The sequence below is a fragment of the Lycium barbarum genome, chromosome 6, assembly GCF_019175385.1.
Source record: "Lycium barbarum isolate Lr01 chromosome 6, ASM1917538v2, whole genome shotgun sequence".
NCBI lineage: Eukaryota > Viridiplantae > Streptophyta > Magnoliopsida > Solanales > Solanaceae > Lycium > Lycium barbarum.
Window position 1 is genome coordinate 132,717,563 of NC_083342.1, and position 19,099 is coordinate 132,736,661.

The 19,099-nt window shown below is 40.1% G+C and overlaps 1 long non-coding RNA gene across 3 annotated transcripts; it reads right to left on the minus strand.

Moving 5' to 3' along the window:
* Positions 1-629: 629 nt before the first annotated feature.
* LOC132599124 (uncharacterized) lies at positions 630-2,304 on the minus strand. Of its 3 annotated transcripts, none has more exons than XR_009566770.1 (4): positions 2,036-2,304; positions 1,246-1,375; positions 1,056-1,175; positions 630-962 (listed from the first exon to the last, which is right to left on the minus strand). It is a non-coding gene; the product is annotated as an uncharacterized LOC132599124 (long non-coding RNA). The 3 variants fall into 3 exon arrangements; XR_009566769.1 differs by having other exon boundaries at positions 630-972; positions 2,036-2,303; XR_009566768.1 differs by having other exon boundaries at positions 630-1,175; positions 2,036-2,301.
* Positions 2,305-19,099: the final 16,795 nt, after the last annotated feature.

The following is a 19,099-nucleotide window of genomic DNA, read 5'->3' on the forward strand; positions in this document are numbered from 1 at the left end:
ATAGTACCATAATAAGAGTAGTTTTAGTTCAGTAATTAACTAGTCCATTTGAAGATGAGAAGCAGAAGCGGAAACATACTGCTACTTGATGTGAAACTTATTAAGGATGAGGACTTATAAGGCTATAACATCATCCTTTTTGGACTATTATTGAAGATTGTAAATATTTATTGAATGTGAACAAGGATTATTAAACACATCTAGAGAGAGGCGAATCAATAATGCTGATTTTTTGGCAAACGAAAGGCAAAAGCATGATGAAGATTTGATAATATGAGAGTTTCTTCTCCTAGCAGACTTAAGCGGTGTTACTTTTAAAAAATTGTAAACTACCTTTTCTAGTATTTCCCAATGTACCCAAAAAAAAAAAAAAAAAAACCAAACCAGGTCTTATTGACCGAATGCACACCTCCACGAGTAGTATCCAACAAAAGTTATCAGGACTAAGTTACTACTAAAAACTTGAATCATTTCAGTGAATTTATGTAGCCTGAACAGGTTCGAGCTTTAGCAATTCGATAAACTGTAATTCAAGAATTTATATTTATATGGTTGAAGGGGCAAAAGACCCAATAAACTCGAAGCCTAGTTTGAAATACTCCACTCACAAGTCACAAGGGGAAGCAATGTGGTCATAAAACATCACTCTGTTCTTTATATCCTTTGGCAAATGATATAACACATTCAGATTTTGTAGACTCTGAACGTGTAGATACTAATTTTCATTATTTGGTAATCTTGATGAAGTTCATCTATACATAAAATAAGGGAAAGCATCGAGAAAATACATAAATCGGTTCTTTCTCATGATGTTTCAATTCTAAATGTAGATTATCAGTAATGTGCACTTGATAGGAGCTTTGAACTTCCGAAAGAATCATCTGAAGCTTGTCAATCGATCAGCACTTCCAGTCAGCTTTGTTTGCTTTGCTTCCTTGTACAGTCGATCAATAAAGTCACCACTATAACGAACTACAATATTTTAATGGGTAAAGTCTTGTGATTTCACTACTACAACGGGTAAAATTCAATTTTAAAAATCCAAATTTGTATACCTTGTAATAGTTGAGCAGTTGTGGCATTTTGAGTTTGAATGTGGGGGTAACTAAATCTCTCTCAATGTCAAAAGGAATTGGCTCCAAATGAACTGCACGCAACATTTCATAGCCTCGAAGCTGTGGAAGTATTTTTCAGATCAGAATAAGAACTAGAAAGAAGTATATATAGAATCAAATTGGTACGTACCTGGTGTTTCCTAGCAGTGCTGTTGAGTTCATCCAGAATTAGACACTTAAATTGGGACGGAAGGGGTAATAACTAATGGATTAACAATCAGTAATTAATGCAGGAAGTAGCACTTAAATCCCCCATGTTCCTGCTGATGGGAATAAAATAGACCCGCAAAAAATAATATTCACGGTATTAGTGATAAACGTGGAACACTAACTTATGGTTAAATCAGCAAGAATAAAATGCAGCAATAATGACACCAAGATTTTACGTGGAAACCCTTCTGAATAAGGGAAAAAACCACGGCCAAGAGGAGCAGCTGATATCACTATAGTAAGGAATTTTACACTGTGTAGTAACGAGTATAAATACTCCTAAGACCACTACACCCACAAAAGAAATAACACTCTTTTGATTTCCCACCTTACTACAATATCACTCACACTCTATTTTTCTTCACAGACTATTTTCTCACAGTCTATGGAACACCTCACTTTGCTCTCACTCAGATGTATTGTCTGAGATTTTGGTGTGTATAGCAAATGATCTTGGTGTATTGCAAATGAATCATAAGCTGCCTATTTATAGGAATGAATTTCCTATGATGAGGTAAGCGCTTACGTCACGACTATGATGAGGTAAGCGCTTACGTTACGACTATGATGAGGTAAGCGCTTACATCACGAAAATGTGAACAAAAGAATTAGCTTGTTGGCCAATTCCACAATTGCTACCAATGTGATTTTGTCAAAGGAAGAAAAATCTTCCTTCCTTAAAATATAGGATAGAGGACTGGACCCCACACCTGCTTCTCTATTATAAAATAATGCTTTGATGAATCATCACTTATATTTTTGCCACCTAATATTTCTATCTTTTAGCATGAATTGGTTATGAAGTTCACCAATATCTGTATGCATCAATCAATTGCCCCTTCCGATTACAGAAATACGGAATTAAACAAATAATGCAATGGATGTGACAAGGCATGTGGATTGGACCCAAACTTAATTCAATGAGAGGGATATTTTTAGAGGTCGGCCAAGCCAAAAAACAAATTAGATTATCAAAATATGCCTTTTTAATATATGACTCATCATTACATATAGATAAATATCTTATACTGTTAAAGATGATATGAAGTTTAAAATAGCACGTAAAGACGCAACAACTGGCATAGTTGTTGTTTCATTGGATGCTTGGATTCGTAACATATAAGAAATCAATTTATTGTGATCCACGTGGCACACTCTCTGCATTAACAAACAAAACTGTCACAATCATTCCAGTTTGACTTAACTCCGTCGACCTTGTTTTCATAGTTAAGATATTTTAAATATATATATATATATATATATATATATATATATATATATTTATTGTCACAACTTTCTTTTGAATCTGCAACTCAAAATCTTGAAGAAGGACAGTCTTTTTGTAGAAGAACTTGTCGAAGATGGAGATGAAGAAGAGTTATTTGGCAATGAAGACAGATGCAGCAGTAGCAAGTGATCTGATTGAATCAGATTTATTGACCCAATGTACCCAAAAAAAAAAAAGAATAAACAAAACCGGGTCTTATTGACCGAATGCACACCTTGTTGCTTCCAAACGCACACGCAAGTATACGTGGTCGTACAAGTAATATAGACTGTTAAGTCCAGATATTGATCCCACAGAGACTTAGATTCTACTGTCAAACTAATTCAAATTCGAATGAAACTATTCAAGAAAGTGAAAATCAAGATTGTTTGTTGTACTAAACTAAAACTGAAAAGTAAACAATTTGTGATGGGTGTTTTTATGACTGGGACTATCTTGACAAAGATTGTAAGAATTATCAGATGAGAGAAAGATCTAGGGTTATGGCTTTCGACAATCCAGTTGATCTTCCGACAATTTCACCTGTCTTATTTCCTAGGTTACTAGTTGACGGGTTAATTATGCTTTATGATATTCTCTCGAACTACTCACAAGCCTGTAGATGTTACTATAACGCCTATATCTCTATGGTCAGAGGTAACAAGAACGCATTTGTCACGACCCAACCCCGTAGGCCGTGACTAGTGCCCGATCTGGGCACCCGAACCCATCTATCAAATATTATCTCAAATTCTATCAACTCATTCTAGTATATGGCGGAAGCCGACAAGGCTTTATTTCAAATTTAGGTAATTTCCAGAAAAATTTCGGCAGAGTTTCCTTTGTTTTACGGACTATCCAATATACCCTGCACGCAGAAAATACCAACAAAAGTCACACAGGGCTAACCAAGCAATATATAAACATATGCGGACCGGCCGCCTCGGCGTATAGGATCGCCCAAACAACATATGCGGACCGGCCGCCTCGGCGTATGGGATCGCCCAAACATGTACATACATCCATACAGAAAGACCCTAACCCACAAACATGTCCACAGACCTCTAAACAGACCGACAGAATCATATGACATGACAGGGCCCCACCGTACCCATGAACGAATATATACAAATGCACTAATAAAAATATATATACCAAAAGTATAAGCTCCGGAAAGAGAGGAGCACTCCGAATAGCAGAAAGGGTGTCCTAAACAGGTGGATCACCAGGCTGTGCGTCTGTACCTGCGGGCATGAAACGCAGCCCCCGGAGAAGGGGGTCAGTACGAAATATGTACTGAGTATGCAAAGAAGAAGGTACAGAAATAAATCTGAATAATAATCGAATCAGATATATAGAAAATAATACATATCAAAAAAAAAAATATCAAAATGTTTATTTCCAAAGTATAAATTATGCATAGGGCACAGGAAAATATGGTCGCCCGCCTGTCGATGGCGCCACAACACAGCATAACACCAGAAAGTTTCAAATCTCCGAATCCCCATCACACATCACAACACAGCATAACGCCAAACACAGCATAACGCCAAACATAAGTGGAACCCGGCCCTCGAGCGAGGAGCACGGTGAACCATAATCACAGCATAACACCGGAATGTATCACAAAGCGCACGACAACAGAACCGGCCCGGGAACCGGCGAACGATATCATAGGGCACGAGCGGAGTAGTGAGGAATCATATGCATAAAATCATCATCATAAATCCAAATGATAAGTAAAATAGTCATATTTGAAATCGGAACAATAATTACAACATTTTTTTTTCCCCAAAGTTACCGAAATTACCAAAAGGGCGTCGCGGGACCCACAGACGAGTATAGGCCCGAACTGAGCCCGCCTATGAAAAACATACTCATTTTATATCATACAAACTCCTACGAAAATTTCAAAGCAATCCGAGCTTTTCTGAGGAAATTATGAGCGTTTGAAGTTTTGGAATCGCTAAAGAATGAACTTTAAAACAAAAATCAGCTTTCATGTAATCTTTACAAGTTATGGATTCCAAGAACATAAGGATCAATGTTTTGCCATGACAAGGCAAGGATGCCAAAGAACAAATGCGATTCATAAACATGCTCGGATTGTGAGAATAGAGTTTCCTCGAGGCTTATATCATAGCCTATTTTAACTAAGGCATGCCGAAGAAGGAAGATTACTTTACATACCTCAAACGCTCTCCAATACGATCCAAACTCAAGATAAATCCAACCTATGATTCGGGCTGCCCACGATCTATAAACAAGCCATAAAATGCCAAACATTAGCTAAAGACTTTTTGGGCATTAAATTCCAATTTCGCCCTTAATTCTACAGAAATTTGGGCAGCATTTCCCCTGTAAATAGGCTACCCCGAGAATTTAACTCGGCCGTATCAATCAACAACAACAACAACAACCAACCTAACAACATTAATAATCAATCCGAAAGGTAATACAACAATAATAGCTCTCTTTTCCATCATTCATCAACTTTCATAAATTCAATTCGACGACTTACCTTCAAGCCAAAATCGACGCTTATACGCTCACATACTAACCCGAACCCATACCAAAAACATTTCAGGACATTCTAAGCAATTTATACAATTTTTCCAACAATCCATAAATTTTCCCAAGCTACCCGAAACAGCCCCTAACCGAAACAGCCCCCCTAACTTTTTCTTCATTTCCAAATCATGGTTCGTATCTACAATTTACATTCTAACAATGCTATTTTCATCAATACACAATTTACATTAAATGTACAACAACTTCCAAATCAGTCCGCAATATTTACAACATCAATTTGAGTCAATAAACTTTCATTTCCAACATAGAATTCATGGCGACGACGGCTAAACAATAAGCGATACTAATTCAATTCTTGGCACATAAGGTGACCCATTTTCGGCTAACACTACACATATACATATATGGATGATTCTCAATTGTTCTTCACCTTACAATGATCATAATCAACTAACTAGGCATTAATTCATAATTTCAATCACAACACAACAACACCCATTTACACGGCTCAAGCTCCACATACACAACTCACCTCCAACATTTCATATTTCATGATTTTCCTCCATTATAACATACTACAACATGGATATAACCTTCATAACGCAAAAACAAAATCAAATCTTACCTTTTCTTCTTCAACCTTACAATAGCCTAGGGTTTGCAATTGGATACAATGAATGGTTAGATGACCCAAACAACTCTTCCACGCTACTTAGGGACTTCAATATAGTGGGTTAACACCAAGAAATTAATTTTTGAAGGCAAAGAAATGGGGGTTGGTTTTCTTGCTCCTAGCCGTGAGCTCCCCCTTGGTTCTTCCACTTTTGTTTTGTTTTTTTTGTTTTTTTGCTAAGTATAGAATGGTGAGGAGATGACTTAAGGTCATCTTTTTAAGTCCCCATAATATCTCTTATTGTTTGTGGCCCACACAATGTGGTGGACCAATTAAAATTGAACACCATTTGTGTGGGCCAACCATGGAAATTGTGGATAATTTTTATCTTCCAATTTTTATCACTTTTGGTCCCAAATTTTTCTAATTGTTCCATACCAATAAATTCATGCACCACATATATCTCAAAATAAAATCGAAGGTCAAGAATCCCGACTTTGTATCCCGAAATAATTTTTTTGTCCTTAACTTATCATAATTAAATCCGGATTATTCCACTGTACACAAATACGGGTTCTAACATCCTCCCCCTCTTTAGAACATTCGTCCTCGAATGTCAGATTAACCTTACCGATCATACAACAATTTGGGGGAGTTTCCTTACTAACTATCACAACAATACAATCATTGATCAACGATTCATTTATCAAACAACATAGTCAAATAGAGAATTGGATTACCTGTAGGCTCTGAAAATAAATGAGGATACTTCTTCTTCATATGCTCCTCAGTTTTCCAGGTCATTTCCTCTCGGTTATTGTTCCGCCACAGCACTTTAACAGAAGCCATATCTTTGTTCCGCAACCTTTTTACCTGGCGATCTAATATGGCTATAGGCTGCTCCTCATAAGATAGCTCCTCTGTGACCTGAATGTCATCTACAGGAAAGACTTTGGAAGGGTCACCAATACACTTACGAAGCATAGAAACATGAAATACCGGGTGTATCGCTCCCAAGTCAGCTGGCAAATCCAATTCGTAGGCCACCTTGCCTATTTTGCGAATAATCAGATAGGGCCCAATATATCTCGGACTGAGCTTTCCTTTCTTGCCAAATCGCATAACACCTTTCATCGGTGACACTTTCAGGAACACCCAATCGCCAATCTGAAACTCTAACGGTCGACGTCACTTATCGGCATAAGATTTCTGTCGGCTCTGGGCTGCCAACAATCTTTCTCGAATAAGTTTCACCTTATCCACGGCCTGCTGGACCACTTCTGGGCCAATCAACTCAGTCTCCCCAACATCAAACCAACCGATCGGTGATCTACACTTCCTGCCATACAAAGCCTCATATGGTGCCATCTGAATACTGGAGTGGTAGCTGTTATTATACGCAAACTCAACAAGCGGTAAATGGTCGTCCCAGCTACCCCTGAAATCAATAACACAGGCACGCAACATATCTTCCAATGTCTGAATAGTGCGCTCGGCCTGTCCGTCGGACTGGGGATGGAAGGCTGTACTCAGGCTCACCTGGGTCCCCAATCCCTCCTGAAACGATCTCCAGAACTTAGCTGTAAACTGGGCACCTCTATCGGAAATAACAGACACAGGAACTCCATGAAGTCGTACAATCTCCCTGACATAAATCCTGGCATAATCCTCAGCTGAATAGGTGGTCCGAACCGGAAGAAAATGGGCTGATTTCGTCAGCCGATCAACAATAACCCAAATAGAATCATACCTCCGTGGAGTGCGAGGTAGACCTGTAATAAAGTCCATATTAATGATCTCCCACTTCCACGTCGGTATCTCCATCTCCTGCAATAGCCCACCGGGCTTCTGGTGCTCAATCTTAACCTGCTGGCAATTTGGACACTGAGCAACGAACTCTGTTATATCTCTTTTCATACTGTCCCACCAATATAGGCATCTGATATCATGGTACATCTTCGTCGACCCTGGGTGAACAGAATATCGGGCGTAATATGCCTCGCCCATAACCTGTCGCCGCAACCCTGCAACGTCAGGTACACACAATCTGCCTCTGTGAAATAACACTCCATCAGGTGAAATCTCAAACGGAGTCTTCTCCTGTGCCAGAGCTGCGTCTCTGTACTGTGCCAGAATAGGATCCTCATACTGATGCCGCTTAATATCTTCTGTAATAGAGGACTCAGCCATACCTCGAACAGAAACTCCAACATCTCCAGAATCAGCCAAGCGAACTCCAAGACTAGCCAACTGATGAATATCGCGAACCATTTCTTTACTCTCTGATGGCACATCTGCTAGGCTGCCCATAGACTTGCGGCTGAGTGCATCCGCCACAACATTAGCTTTCCCAAGATGGTAGAGAATGTCAACATCATAATCTTTCAGCAACTCTAACCACCTCCGCTGCCGCAAGTTCAGCTCCTTTTGCCTAAAGATGTACTGAAGGCTCTTATGATCTGTATAAATGTCAACGTGAACCCCATATAAATAATGTCTCCACATCTTCAAAGCATGAATGACCGCGGCCAGCTCCAAATCGTGAGTAGGATAATTCTTTTCATGTTTTCTGAGCTGCCGGGAAGCATAAGCTATCACCCTGCCGTGCTGCATCAACACACATCCCAAACCAATACCAGAGGCATCACTGTCATACCCCATTTTAACCGCAGAGAGTTAAATTTAGAAGTATGACGTATTGGAGATTCCTATTATTGTTGTTTGTTTGTTTAAGGAGTCGCCACCTAATTACTTATGGTGAATTAGGACACCTAAATTTATTAAAGTTATTTTTTAAAGTTAGCTCTGTTTAAGGTCTGCGAAACTTAAGGTTCTAGGTAAGGGTTCAATTAGTCTAAAGGGAAGGTATTAGGCATCCTTTAAGACCCATTAACAATGGTTAACCGACCGGACTTATGATTAGTTAGGCTAAGTGTAAATATGGTATTATAGAAAAAGGAAAGCAGTTTTGTAAGTGTGGCTAAAGCCATAAATAGATATGTAAAAATAGAACTTGTAAAACAATAATAATAATTTGTATAAAAGAGTATTTTTAATGCTGTTTTGACGAAGGTATAATAGCGTTGTTTAAAATAATACTTGTAGAAAATAGCAATTGCATAAAAGAGTTTAGTCAAAAATAAACTAAAAGAAAACGGGACATGTATGTTTATATGTGAAAGAAATGACTAAAATTTAAAGAGTTATTTAGTAAAAGCTTTGAAGGTTGTTCTAGACAAATACATATTTCTAAGTGTTGGAAAGAAACTAAAGTGAAAGAATTATTCGTTGAGTTAGTTTGCTTTTTATTTTTTCTTAGAATACGCTAATGTAGTGTGAGATTTGTGACACTTCTAAATAGTAAAACATAAATTATGATTCCTTTGACTCAAAATATGAATTTGCTATTGAAAATCAATTATACCAAAAGTAAATATTATAGATTCTATAAATAATTAAAAATGAAACTTCATGGAATTGATTATTATTAGTTTCCTTAAATTGACTACCCATTATTCATCTAAACTCCACTAATTTGCTAAAGTTCATCTAGATTAACAAACAAAAGAATTAGTCATACAACAAAGATTAAATACACAACGATAAAATAGAAGAGCAAAGAAATTAAAGGGGCTCAATCCATTTTTAGGACTGCCGCGACTAAACTACTGTTTGGCTCAATCCTTTTGGACTGCTGCTATTCGCTGCCAATGTGATGGGCTTTGGCCCAGAATTATCCCCTTTTTTTAGAGTGGGTTGACTCGAGAGGAGGTAGCATGATTGTTCGATCTTGCAGCAAAGTTGAGTCTCATTCGAGACTCCTCACAATCCCCGATGTCATGCAAAAGAAAGGAGAAGAAATTAGTGCGAGGGTATAATTCCTATAATGTACAAAAATCATCATATCTGGGAAACTTAAGAGATGATTAACATGTGCCAAGATATATTCAGCCTAAAATATAAGAACTTGCAACTGGAACTAAGTGACATGTGAAGAAATGGGCAAATAAGCGATACACAACGACCACTAGCGTAATTCCAAACGTAGCAATTAGCACAGCTATAAGTAGCAGCAAAAACATCAACTGTTTTATCGAACGTAAGTAATATCCACATAGCGGCCAAGTATAACCACATCTTTCTCGACACAGGTACTGGATTAACACACAGATGCAATAGCTATTTGTAGTATAGCAACAGTCAAGAAAATGGCAACAGCAGCTGGCTAAAAGTAATGACCAAAGTATCGTTGTTTATACCAAAGTTCAGCAGTAGCTATTTTATCAAATGTGGCTCACAAACCCAACAATAAAGCAGCAGCCAAAAGGGACAGAGGTGTTTGGTTTTGATAACTCAAAGGGAAACAATCCCTTTGCAGGTTCATACAATGTATTTAAGGCAGCAAGCAAGGATTTTCTGAAGAAGAAACGTATGCAGATACAGGGGAAAGGGAAAGGGATCAAACATCGTACACTTGGATTTTTTTTTTATTTTTTCATTCTGGGCAAGACATATGCAGCATGTTTGCATATCATTTTCCACAATATATATGCATATTTAACACTAATGAGGATGAGACAAAGGTCATATGCAATGAAAGGTTTAAGTCCTCTAAATCCGAGACACAAACAATGTTAGCAGGTATATAACGCAAGCAAGTTGGTCATAAACTTTGAATAATATGACTAATATTCTTTAACTCTACTCAATTTGTTGCAGCCTCAAACTTGTTCCTTTGCTAATTTCAACAACATACCTTTCATACATTACTTAATAGCACAAGACGGATTTGAGATATTCAAACAAACAGCACAACCATATCGTCATATATTTCAGTCTGTAGCATTCTTGTTAACAGATTATACCACCAGGATTGGGCTTAAATAACCATATATCATTGTATTCTCTCTAAACTGCTAAGACAAGAGTTGAAGCTTAATGAATTATTTGTAACATATTCCTTTGGTCCCAACTGCTTAGCATACACCAGGATAATAATTTATGCTTAAAACTCAGGTCTATACTGCTGTTATTAAACAAACAAAAGAGAATCAGATTATCCACGAGAACAGCATATGCATACTAGAACTTAACCAAACATGGATTGAACCAATAACCAACATCAATTCATACCAAAACAGCTGCATCAACAGGGATATTCATATTTGTAAATGGGTATATTCAGCATGAATCCTATCAATTTAAACGAATTCTAAAGGGATGTAGAAAAATGCAGGCCTTTGAAACTAGTATTGCAGCAATGACATGGTAAACTAACTGAAATCCCAAACTGGTCGTTTCGACATTAATCCTATCATTTTAAACAGGCGACCATGATCTTGCAGACCAAATAAAATCAACAACGAATACCGATATGTCGTATAATCATTTCGTCACATCTAAACCCAGGTAAATTACATTCATGACCGAATACATTATCTCGAATAAAATAGAGCAAAAGAGGGACAGCGCTACATACGCGAATTCATGATATCTATTTGTATCGCCTTTTAACCCTTACACATAAATCAGACTCCCAGATTAAATTAAATCATCCAACGACTATAACAGCTACACGAAATAAGAAATGCAAACAGGTTTTTTTTTTGAATCACGACTGGTCATAACAAGGCATTAAAACATGATTTCTCTATGTTAACAGAAATTTAACAAGACAATAAATCTGAACAGCAGCAGAATATACACAATTTCAAGTCCAAACATGACTTCAACACAACATTATCAGCTAAAGAAACTAAACAGAAGACGTCATTACCTTTTTGTGGTACAGTGAAGTGGGGATCGACGAGGTCTCGAATCTACACTCGAACGCGACGAACTCGAAATCGATTAAAGAAACTTAAAGTTTTAAACAGAAAATGAAAGGAAAATAGAGTAATTGTTCGCTGGCTTTGTTGATTAAAACTTGTGTTTTGTGAGGTTTTCGTTTTCAGCCCCCTCCCCCTTTTCCTGATTCAACTAGGATTATTTATAGGGTTTTTGATTCATAGAGAGGAGCGGTGGTGATGATGAAAGGGAAAGAGAGGAGCGTGAGGAGTGGGTTCGTCCGTGAGTGGAGGAGCGTAAGGTAGGGTCGGGAGTGGGGAGCGGCGGCGTTGAGTGGGGTAGCGGCGGTGATGAAAAAAAAAGGGAAAGAGAGGAGCGGGGGGAGCGTAGGTAGGGTAGAGAGAGGAGTGAGGTGGGGTAGGGGAGCGTGGTGTGGGGAAGGGAGAGTATAGAGAGAGAGGGAGATGAGGCGGAGGAAATGAAGAAAGAAGAGAAAGAGAGAGAGAGGCGGAAAAGAGTAAGAGAAAGAGAGAGGAAGAGATTTAGGGCAAAAAGAATAAGTGGGCTGGACCGGGTCGGATAAAATATGTGGGCTGGTCCGAAAATAATCAAATATGGAGTGGTGGGCTGATTTATTTCGATGGGTAATGGGCTGGGTATTTAAAATGTGGGCTGATTATTTGGGTAGGGGAATAACATTGTATTTTAAGTCATTAATTTGACTGAAAATTGTTGGTCCTTCATCCTCTATTTTATTATTGTTGGGCTTCTAATTTAACAACTAGTACAATATATACTATATGAAGACAATTAATAATTAATATTTTAAAAAAATAAGGATTTAACAACGTGTTGTTCTATAATTAATTTAACGAGTCCAAACCCGAAAAAATGAAATGATGACGAATCATTTAAAATTTGTGGTAAAGTAATACTTATAATGTTGAAAAATAAAAGTAGCGATATTAATAGTAGTGAAAATAAAGTATTTAGCTCGTCAGCAAACTTAGAAAGCTCGAGTAAATTAGATAAAAGAGGGACAAAATTGGGTGTCAACAATCACAATAAATCACATACCCATCTGGACCCTCCGGAAGAGTCAGGACTGGAGCCGTAGTCAACTTCTCTTTCAGCAACTGGAAGCTACGCTCGCAAGCATCTGACCACTGAAACTTAGCTCCCTTCTGAGTCAGCCTTGTCAAAGGCGCTGAAATGGAAGCAAACTTCTCCACGAATCTCCGACAATAACCAGCCAATCCCAGAAAGCTACGCACCTCTGTCGGCGTCGTAGGTCTAGGCCAATTCTTTACAGCCTCGATCTTCTGGGTATCCACCCGGACGCCATCAGCCCCAATAATATGTCCCAGAAATGCCACTGAAGATAACCAGAATTCACACTTAGAAAATTTAGCATATAATTCCTGGTGCCGAAGTGTGCCAAGTACCGTCCTCAAATGGTCCGCATGCTCTGCCTCTGACCGAGAATAAACCAGAATATCATCGATAAATACGATCACAAACATATCCAAGAACGGTCTGAATACCCGATTCATCAGGTCCATAAATACTGCTGGGGCATTTGTCAGCCCAAAAGACATAACTCTGAACTCATAGTGCCCATATCGGGTCCTGAATGCTGTCTTGGGAATATCAGCCTCTCGTACCCGTACCTGATGGTAACCCGATCGCAGGTCTATCTTCGAGAAGTACCTGGCACCCTGCAGCTGATCAAACAAATCATCAATCCTGGGGAGGGGATATTTATTCTTGATGGTTACCTTATTCAACTGCCGATAATCAATGCACATCCGCAGCGAGCCGTCTTTCTTCCTCACAAATAATACCGGAGCTCCCCAGGGTGACGCACTAGGCTGAATGAAACCCTTCTCCAATAAATCTCTCAGCTGCTCTTTCAATTCTTTCAATTCTGCAGGTGCCATTCTGTACGGAGAAATAGAGATAGGCTGAGTGTCTGGCAACAGATCAATAGCAAACTCTATCTCCCGTTCGGGAGGAAGACCCGGAAGCTCATCTGGGAATACATCTACAAATTCATTAACCACTGGGACTGACTGAAGAGTCGGTGCCTCTGCCTCTAAATCATGAACACGGACCAGATGATAAATATACCCCTTTCTGATCATTTTCTCAGCCTTGAGGTATGAAATAAACTTACCCCTCGGCGATACTGTATTACCTGCCCACTCTATAACTGGCTCCCCTGGGAATTGGAATCGGACTATCTTCTTTTGACAATCAACATTAGCATAGCAAGAAGCTAGCCAATCCATACCCATAATCACGTCAAACTCGATCATATATCTAACTCTACCAAATCCGCCTTAGTGCAGCGGCCACAGATAATCACGGAACAATCTCTATAAATCTGACTGGCTATAACAGAATCCCCTACTGGTGTAGCTACCTCAAAAGGCTCTATCGGTTCGGATTCTATCCCAATTTTATCAGCAACGAGTGGAGATATAAATGATAATGTAGAACCAGGATCAATCAATGCATACACATCACGAGAGAAAACCAGTAATATACCTGTGACGACATTAGGCGAAACCTCCTGGTCCTGTCTGCTGGCTAAGGCATAAATGCGGTTCGAAGGACCGCTAGAACCCGAAGCTCCGCCACGACCCCTGCCGCGGCCTGCTGGTGCTGGAGTACCTCGCCCCGCAGAGCGCATCGCCACCGAGGCTGAAGATGAACCACCGGCTGACCCGGTAGACTGAGCTGAACTGCCTGTACCACCGCTAGCCGGACAGTCTCTCATCTGATGGCCCTGACGGCCGCAAACAAAGCATGCACCCGTAGCTCAGAAACACTCTCCCGGGTGCTGTCTCCCACAGTAGGAACACAAAGGTCTGGGTGGCCTCATCTAACTGCTGGAACCTCTGTCCAACTGTGAACCTGAAGCCCTGGAGCTCGGGCCTGCCCCTGAATATCCGGCACCCTCAGATCTCCTGCCGGTAAACTGTGGGGGTGTACCCCGTGATGACTGAGAAGGATATCTGCTCTGCTGCTGCTGCTGAGGCTGTCTGCCTCGGAAATCTCCAGAATAGCCTGCGGATCTGGCCCTCTTGGGCGGCCTCCTGTCCCGATCTCTGCTGGAATAATCAGCTCTATGTCGGTCCTCCATACCCAGAGCATAAGCCTGTAGTCGGGCAATATCCATGTCTGTCTGCAATGCCACCGCCATACAACCATCAATCAAGTAGCGGTCTAACCCCATCACGTATCTGTGCATCCGATCGGCCATATCTGCTACTATGGCAGGTGCGTACCGGGCCAGAGAATCAAACTCCATATTATACTCACGAACACTCCGACCCCTCTGCTGCAGATGTAAAAATCGGTCAACCCGCGCCCGCCGTAACTCTGGGGGCAAAAAGTGGCGGGTAAAAGCAGCCACGAACTCGTCCCAAGTAGCTGGGGAAGCACCCTCACCCCTAGATAGCTCCCAGGACTCATACCAGTGAGCAGCGACATCCCGTAGTCTATGCGAAGCCAACTTAACAAACTCAGTCTCTGAAGCCCTGACCAAATCTAGTGAACGCCGCACCCCCCGAATAAAGTCATGGGGGTCCTCGTCGGGCTTAGACCCGTAAAACTCTGGAAGGCCACATAATAGAAACTCTCGAACCCTCAGGCTGTCACGCCTATCGTCATCATCATCATCTCTCCGCCCGCGTCTGCGAGCCTGTCCCGCTACCAGAGTGGTCAATAACTGCACAGCCTCTCTCAGTGTCCTGTCCTCCGCCCCTGGCTGAGGAGCTAGAGGCGCAGGAGCTGGGGCCCCTGGAGCTAATGGTGAAGCTACTCCAGACTCCTCTGACGATGAAGACGTAGCAGAGTCGGCTGCCGGGACGTAATATCACGCATCATCTGAGCAAGGGTCCGAGTACCCTTCTGAGCCCGGCTGGTCTCTCCTACTACGCCCTTTTTCTTCTGGGCGGCCGTCGCCTTTTTCGGAGGCATCACTGAAAGAAAAACAACAACAGATCAAAACAGAATCATCCTAATAGCACAGTTCTATCGCACGATCTAAGATCAGAAGAAAAGACAACATCCTAAATGTCATGTAGCCTCCAGTTTATAGATGTGGTGCACAACACACCGATAAACAAGACTCTACTAGACACGATCTGTGGACACTCCGAGGACAAACCGCTCTGATACCACTTCTGTCACGACCCAACCCCGTAGGCCGTGACTAGTGCCCGATCTGGGCACCCGAACCCATCTATCAAATATTATCTCAAATTCTATCAACTCATTCTAGTATATGGCGGAAGCCGACAAGGCTTTATTTCAAATTTAGGTAATTTCCAGAAAAATTTCGGCAGAGTTTCCTTTGTTTTACGGACTATCCAATATACCCTGCACGCAGAAAATACCAACAAAAGTCACACAGGGCTAACCAAGCAATATATAAACATATGCGGACCGGCCGCCTCGGCGTATAGGATCGCCCAAACAACATATGCGGACCGGCCGCCTCGGCGTATGGGATCGCCCAAACATGTACATACATCCATACAGAAAGACCCTAACCCACAAACATGTCCACAGACCTCTAAACAGACCGACAGAATCATATGACATGACAGGGCCCCACCGTACCCATGAACGAATATATACAAATGCACTAATAAAAATATATATACCAAAAGTATAAGCTCCGGAAAGAGAGGAGCACTCCGAATAGCAGAAAGGGTGTCCTAAACAGGTGGATCACCAGGCTGTGCGTCTGTACCTGCGGGCATGAAACGCAGCCCCCGGAGAAGGGGGTCAGTACGAAATATGTACTGAGTATGCAAAGAAGAAGGTACAGAAATAAATCTGAATAATAATCGAATCAGATATATAGAAAATAATACATATCAAAAAAAAAAATATCAAAATGTTTATTTCCAAAGTATAAATTATGCATAGGGCACAGGAAAATATGGTCGCCCGCCTGTCGATGGCGCCACAACACAGCATAACACCAGAAAGTTTCAAATCTCCGAATCCCCATCACACATCACAACACAGCATAACGCCAAACACAGCATAACGCCAAACATAAGTGGAACCCGGCCCTCGAGCGAGGAGCACGGTGAACCATAATCACAACATAACACCGGAATGTATCACAAAGCGCACGACAACAGAACCGGCCCGGGAACCGGCGAACGATATCATAGGGCACGAGCGGAGTAGTGAGGAATCATATGCATAAAATCATCATCATAAATCCAAATGATAAGTAAAATAGTCATATTTGAAATCGGAACAATAATTACAACATTTTTTTTCCCCCAAAGTTACCGAAATTACCAAAAGGGCGTCGCGGGACCCACGGACGAGTATAGGCCCGAACTGAGCCCGCCTATGAAAAACATACTCATTTTATATCATACAAACTCCTACGAAAATTTCAAAGCAATCCGAGCTTTTCTGAGGAAATTATGAGCGTTTGAAGTTTTGGAATCGCTAAAGAATGAACTTTAAAACAAAAATCAGCTTTCATGTAATCTTTACAAGTTATGGATTCCAAGAACATAAGGATCAATGTTTTGCCATGACAAGGCAAGGATGCCAAAGAACAAATGCGATTCATAAACATGCTCGGATTGTGAGAATAGAGTTTCCTCGAGGCTTATATCATAGCCTATTTTAACTAAGGCATGCCGAAGAAGGAAGATTACTTTACATACCTCAAACGCTCTCCAATACGATCCAAACTCAAGATAAATCCAACCTATGATTCGGGCTGCCCACGATCTATAAACAAGCCATAAAATGCCAAACATTAGCTAAAGACTTTTTGGGCATTAAATTCCAATTTCGCCCTTAATTCTACAGAAATTTGGGCAGCATTTCCCCTGTAAATAGGCTACCCCGAGAATTTAACTCGGCCGTATCAATCAACAACAACAACAACAACCAACCTAACAACATTAATAATCAATCCGAAAGGTAATACAACAATAATAGCTCTCTTTTCCATCATTCATCAACTTTCATAAATTCAATTCGACGACTTACCTTCAAGCCAAAATCGACGCTTATACGCTCACATACTAACCCGAACCCATACCAAAAACATTTCAGGACATTCTAAGCAATTTATACAATTTTTCCAACAATCCATAAATTTTCCCAAGCTACCCGAAACAGCCCCTAACCGAAACAGCCCCCCTAACTTTTTCTTCATTTCCAAATCATGGTTCGTATCTACAATTTACATTCTAACAATGCTATTTTCATCAATACACAATTTACATTAAATGTACAACAACTTCCAAATCAGTCCGCAATATTTACAACATCAATTTGAGTCAATAAACTTTCATTTCCAACATAGAATTCATGGCGACGACGGCTAAACAATAAGCGATACTAATTCAATTCTTGGCACATAAGGTGACCCATTTTCGGCTAACACTACACATATACATATATGGATGATTCTCAATTGTTCTTCACCTTACAATGATCATAATCAACTAACTAGGCATTAATTCATAATTTCAATCACAACACAACAACACCCATTTACACGGCTCAAGCTCCACATACACAACTCACCTCCAACATTTCATATTTCATGATTTTCCTCCATTATAACATACTACAACATGGATATAACCTTCATAACGCAAAAACAAAATCAAATCTTACCTTTTCTTCTTCAACCTTACAATAGCCTAGGGTTTGCAATTGGATACAATGAATGGTTAGATGACCCAAACAACTCTTCCACGCTACTTAGGGACTTCAATATAGTGGGTTAACACCAAGAAATTAATTTTTGAAGGCAAAGAAATGGGGGTTGGTTTTCTTGCTCCTAGCCGTGAGCTCCCCCTTGGTTCTTCCACTTTTGTTTTGTTTTTTTTGTTTTTTTGCTAAGTATAGAATGGTGAGGAGATGACTTAAGGTCATCTTTTTAAGTCCCCATAATATCTCTTATTGTTTGTGGCCCACACAATGTGGTGGACCAATTAAAATTGAACACCATTTGTGTGGGCCAACCATGGAAATTGTGGATAATTTTTATCTTCCAATTTTTATCACTTTTGGTCCCAAATTTTTCTAATTGTTCCATACCAATAAATTCATGCACCACATATATCTCAAAATAAAATCGAAGGTCAAGAATCCCGACTTTGTATCCCGAAATAATTTTTTTGTCCTTAACTTATCATAATTAAATCCGGATTATTCCACTGTACACAAATACGGGTTCTAACATCCTCCCCCTCTTTAGAACATTCGTCCTCGAATGTCAGATTAACCTTACCGATCATACAACAATTTGGGGGAGTTTCCTTACTAACTATCACAACAATACAATCATTGATCAACGATTCATTTATCAAACAACATAGTCAAATAGAGAATTGGATTACCTGTAGGCTCTGAAAATAAATGAGGATACTTCTTCTTCATATGCTCCTCAGTTTTCCAGGTCATTTCCTCTCGGTTATTGTTCCGCCACAGCACTTTAACAGAAGCCATATCTTTGTTCCGCAACCTTTTTACCTGGCGATCTAATATGGCTATAGGCTGCTCCTCATA